The sequence below is a fragment of the Mastomys coucha genome, unplaced genomic scaffold, assembly GCF_008632895.1.
Source record: "Mastomys coucha isolate ucsf_1 unplaced genomic scaffold, UCSF_Mcou_1 pScaffold12, whole genome shotgun sequence".
NCBI classification, from domain to species: domain Eukaryota; kingdom Metazoa; phylum Chordata; class Mammalia; order Rodentia; family Muridae; genus Mastomys; species Mastomys coucha.
This window is the reverse complement of record NW_022196894.1, coordinates 74,473,574-74,479,178: the sequence shown is the minus strand read 5'-3', so window position 1 is coordinate 74,479,178 and position 5,605 is coordinate 74,473,574. Positions and strand designations below refer to the sequence as shown.

At 36.9% G+C, this 5,605-nt stretch overlaps 1 long non-coding RNA gene across 5 annotated transcripts in view; it reads right to left on the bottom strand.

Moving 5' to 3' along the window:
* LOC116086070 overlaps positions 1 to 5,605 on the bottom strand; it is a 503,346-nt gene that overhangs the window by 442,027 nt on the left and 55,714 nt on the right. The gene's annotated exons all lie outside the window — the stretch shown is intronic.

Below are 5,605 nucleotides of genomic sequence, written 5' to 3'. Positions count from 1 at the left end.
TATAGAAACAGTAGAGCAGTGACCATTCTCAGCAAGTATATGACAGACAGCTGAGCACACATTGAAAGTATTCTAGCTTTCCTCTAATCCTTTACAGAAAATTTGATTTAAGTAGAAACATGTATTATCAATCAAAAGTAAAAATACTGTGCAATGTTTTTCAGTGAGTTTCCCTCCCCCCTTATTTTATTCACAGGGCTGTGGATACAGGGAAGGTGCGCAATAAAGCTGGCTTTGGTGGGATACAATTGTTTCAATCGCTTGCCTCTGACTTCATTCTTTAATGAACATCTCTGGAATCAGTAATTACTGTGGGAACACATCTTTAGAGCTATTCTCAAAGACCAAAACTGGCAGAGGGTGGTTTTATAAAGTTCACAAAATGAATGGTGCCTTATTGCCATAAACAAAGGGATTTTTTAACAACCAACTTTAAAACACTCAGCGAATTACTGATAAGTGAATGAGAGAATACAGATAAGTCTTTAATTGAGGAGAAAATGAAGGATTAGACTAATAGTGCATTTCAACAATATGCTTGGATTCAAACTTGGACCTTTCCCAGTTAAAATAAGCAATTTAAAAGCCCTCTACCCCTTCAAATAAAAAGACTATTTCTTCTGCAACATTTCTGATTAAAACCTCCTAAAATGTACATTACTAGTGTTCCATCACAGAATGGATTCTCCAAATGACAACATTAGCCTTAAAACTTACTTATACTGCAAAGTTTCTAGTATTATTTTTTTTTAAATCTGAGAGGTCTTTGTTAAATAGATGTGATTACCAAAGGCAGAGTAAAATTACTTTTGATCAAATTATGTTTTGAAATTTTTGTATCAAAATTAAAATATCTTAAAAGAGCCATTACAACTGGTTAAGACAAAAGGATTCTTGGAGATCTTTTTTAATATGCTAGAATTTGGGTTAATATAAGAAAACCCATAAACATTATTATTAAAATGTTGAATGAATAGTAAAGCAAAACAAATTTAAAAGAACTGAAGAGACCTGTGTTCAACGTCTAATGTGAGTGAATAGCTTTTGAGTTTTGCTTTAACTTGAGGATGACTATATTGCACTAATATATCACTGAGCATGATCGGAGGTTTACTCTCGTCTAGTCTGCAGAATGCATGTCCTTTAGGATCTAAAGACTGTCACATGTCCTAGGAGATACGAGCTTCAATAGATGCTCAAGTTTGTTATACAGGACATCAAAGAAAGAAATTGGAGGACACCAGAAGATGGAAAGCCCTCCCATGTTCACGGATTGGTAGAAATGATATTGTAAAAATGTCATCTTATCAAAATCAATCTACAGACTCAATACAATCCTTATTACAACTCCAAAAGAATTTTTCACAGAATTTTTTAAAAGTAATCTTGAAATTCACATAGAAGAAAAAACCATTCAGGATATCAAAAACAATCCTTAGGCATAAACATAAGATTTGCTGGAGGTAGCACCATCCTTGATTTAAAGTTATATGACCAAGCTACAGTCCTAAGCAAAACAACATTGGCATAGAAACTGGCCCCTAAGAGTTCCCAGAGACGAAGCTACCAGCCAAAGATCATACATGAGCTGGTCCACAGCCCCTGGCACATATGTAGCAGAGGACTGCCTTGTCTGATCTCAGTGAGAAAGGGTGCACCTCATCTAATCCTGTAGAAACTTGATGCTCCAAGGAAGGGGGATGCTGGCACAGGTGATGTGGCGGTGGGTAGAGGGGTGGGAGAACACCCTCTCAGAAGCAAAGGGGGGATTGAAGTGAAGAACCTAGGAAGGGGAAACTTGATGGGGGGGCAACATTTGGAATGTAAATAAAACAAAATAAATAAAATTTTAAAAAGAAATACTAGTCCATAGAACAGAACAGAGAACACAGCTTTAAGCCCACACTTCACACTTTACAGCCATTTGAATTTTTACAAAGAGGCCCAAATCTGTTTTAATTAGCCCTTTGTTATAGTGGTGCCTGGAACACAGAATGTGAGTGTGTGTGTGTGTGTGTGTGTGTGTGTGTGTGTGTGTATTTGAAAGGGTATCCATGCTGTATATGTCTCAGGCAGGCAGTATCTGCTCTAAGCTGGAAACTAGAGCATCCATACCGCCCCTGTACTTTTCATATCCAAATGTTTTACTAAATTATCCATGCCCTTTTCATGTTTCCCAAATTAATGAATATCTTGGCATATACTCTGGTTTTTGTTTTGAATTTCTGTCTTCTTGTGCTGTGCTTTGCTTTGTTTTTCAGTTTTAACTTTCCTTTAACGCTCTAAAGTTTTGATTATTTCAAAGTTCAGCCAAGTAAATTCAGCCAAGTATCATATATATGCACACTTCTTAAAAAGCAAAACACCCATACCTTTTTTCCTAAGAGTTCTCTTTCAAAAGTCTGGCAATGACTCAGTGCATAAAAGTACTTGCTAGACAATCCCAATAACCCAAATTTAAGAGCCAGACACTGTAGTATGCATTTCTATCTAATCTCAGCGCACCTCTATGGAGAGATGGAAGGTGGAAACAGGAGAATGCTCCACGGATCAGATAAGCCTAGTTTAAACAGCAGCAAAAGCAGCAACTTGCAAATAAAAGAAAGAAAGAAAGAAAGAAAGAAAGAAAGAAAAAGAAAGAAAGAAAGAAAGAAAGAAAGAAAGAGAAAGAAAGAGAGAAAGAGAAAGAAAGAAAAGAAAGAAGGAAGGAAGGAAAGAAAGGGCAAAAGATAACTCCCAAAGGCTGCCCTTTGATCCCTATATGAATCTGATGGCTCTGGCATTTATTATCTTTACACATAAATCAGCACACAGATCTACACACACACACACACACACACACACACACACACACACACACCCCTCAAAAAATATTTGAATAATTTTTGTGGTAATAATATAATTTTATAATTTTCCCTTTTACTTTCCTTCTTCCAAAACATTCCATGTATTCCAGTTTGCTTTCTTTCAAACCATGGCCTTTTTTTCTTTGATTATTGTTACATGTATATATGCATATAAATACATATTATAGCTATTCTTGGGGGTGAACTTGATTAAATCTGGAACTAAACATCACAAGTGGAGAACATACCTGTTAATTCGAAGTAGGAAAATTCACTTCTAATCCTGACCTTTTAGGTAGGAAGACATGTCTTCAGTCTAGATCTATTGGACTGGGAAATACATGCCTTTAACCCACACCTAATCCCGGCCACACCTTCTCCTGGATGCCTCCCTGCCTCCTCGCCTCCTCGCCTTCCTCTTGAGACCAAGTCTATCCTTCTCCTGGGCTTACAGCCTACATGTTTGGTACTCTGCATATGATTCCAGGAATAACCATTTGGTATTAGACAACATATTGGAAATTAAATTTGTTTCTCAAGCTGCCAAATAGTCTCATAAATAGGAACTTGCTAGGAAGGTCAACGACCTGAGTTCGGTTCTCAGGAAACCCTGGTAGAAGCAGGTATCCTTGATCGCTACAGGCACACATACCCAGACACGTGATGGCCGCTACCCCATACACAAAGGGTAAAATGCCAAAGCAATGTTAAGTTCTACTTTTGGAATTTAAGATTTTTCACTATTGAAATAAAAATATTAAGTGCTTAGGAAACAATTTTAGAAAGTGATATAAATCATTTGGTTTGCAATGTAAAAATGGCTTAGCAGCCAAAGTGGGAAAATTTTAAATGGAGTAGTTGCTCAGTTTATGTTTGAATATCTCTCAGTTATATACCCAGTCTACATATTTTATAAAGAAAAGAAGAAAAAAAGTGTGAAGAGAAAGAGTGTGTGTGTGAGTGTCTGTGACAATGCTTGTACATGTGTGTAAAAAACTATAATTAAAACAATAATGAACAATTACTAAGTACTCACTGAGCTCCACCTTCAGTACCTGGTAGGTATGAGCTTCCTTGCTACACACTATATTTTGAAGAGGCAGGAATTATTCACATTTTAAGCACAAGAAAACGGAGGACAGGAGATACTCAGCTGGCTGACATGAGACCAAGTTTTAAATCTGCATTTATTGGATTCACTCTGTTAGTCCTCATCTTGGCAGAATCTAAGTACACTTCTCCACAGATGAAGGAAAACAAAATCCATCTCAGTGGAGTTTGTCATCTCCCAGCAGAACACAGGTCCAAGTGGTTCAGCCATGGTCACAGTGCTATTGTCAAACCTGCCAAGACTGACAAAAGGCATTCCTAGGAAAGAGGTGACAGTCAATAACCTCTGAAAAAGAAATATCAGACTATCTAGAAGTAAACCAAATCATGATGAGATCCAAATAGCTTTAATAACCATAGGGAAATAGTTCCTCAAAGTAATTAACTTTGTGGAGTACTCTCATGCTTGTAGCCAAAATGTGTCTTGGCTTCCCTTTTATTAATTTAGCAATAAGTGAGTATTTATAACAAACTCCATGTGGAATAGCCTCGCAGTGTTCTGTCATTCACTGTAGCACAATTCACAATGTATTCTAAAATGAACTCATAATTTTCTATTCTATTTAAAATCTGCTTTTCCATTTAGGATAGTTTGAAATGGGGGCCTAAGGATATTCCTCGGAGAGTAAAATTCTTGCTGTCTAAGTATGCAGGCATGAGGTTAGATACCCAGTGCTCATTTGGAAAGCCAGAGGTGACAGCATATCCCTGTACTCCCAGTGTGGGAAGGAGGAGACACTAAGGACTCGTTGCCTAGCAACGATCAATGCTCACACTCAGCAAGAGACCCCTGTATCAAAAAGTAATATGAAGAACAGAGGGAAAAATTCCACATTAACTGCTAGCTTCCACCAGTGAATGCATGAACATATATGTACATATGTACATGAATGCATAACACATGAAAAACACACAGATACAATCAATAAAAAATATAATTTGAAAGGTGAGGCTAAATGGGCTGGTTAGGTTTTGTGTCAACCTGCCCAAAGCTAGACTCATATTGAGGAAATGCCTCTATCAGATTGGAATGTAACAAGTCTAGTCTGTGAGGGATTTTCTTAGATTAATCATTGTTTAGGAGGGAGTCAGTCCACTTTGAACAGTGCTACCTCTGGACACATGGGCTTAGGTTATATAACAAAGTAAGTTGTAAGGCCTGGGGAACAACCCAGTAAGCAGCATTGCTCCGTGCTTTCTGCCTTAGCTCTTCCCTTTACGTTCCTGCCTTGGGTTCCTGCTCTGCATTCCCACAGCACTGGACTATGTTCTGGAAGCTGTAACACTGGAGTTTATTCTTCGTCATTTGCTTCTGGTCAGTATTTTATCACAGCAGTACAAAGCAAACTCACACAGAAAGGAAGATCTCAAATTCTATACATAATGCATCACTGAGCAGATCCTGTACCTTTTGGTAGACAATAAAATAGTCTAAAATTTGGCCAGTATTTCTAAAGCATCCACAAATTGTAAAGTGATATCTATTTCAGTATAGCATGAAACACTAAAACTTAGTTTTTATTGACAATTTCAAATATTCCATTTAAGAAGTAACATGATAAACTATATTTTAATATAAATAACTTGTTTCAGTCAAATGTTTAGGTAGTTATCACAACTAAAAATATAAATACTAAAATACAAAAACT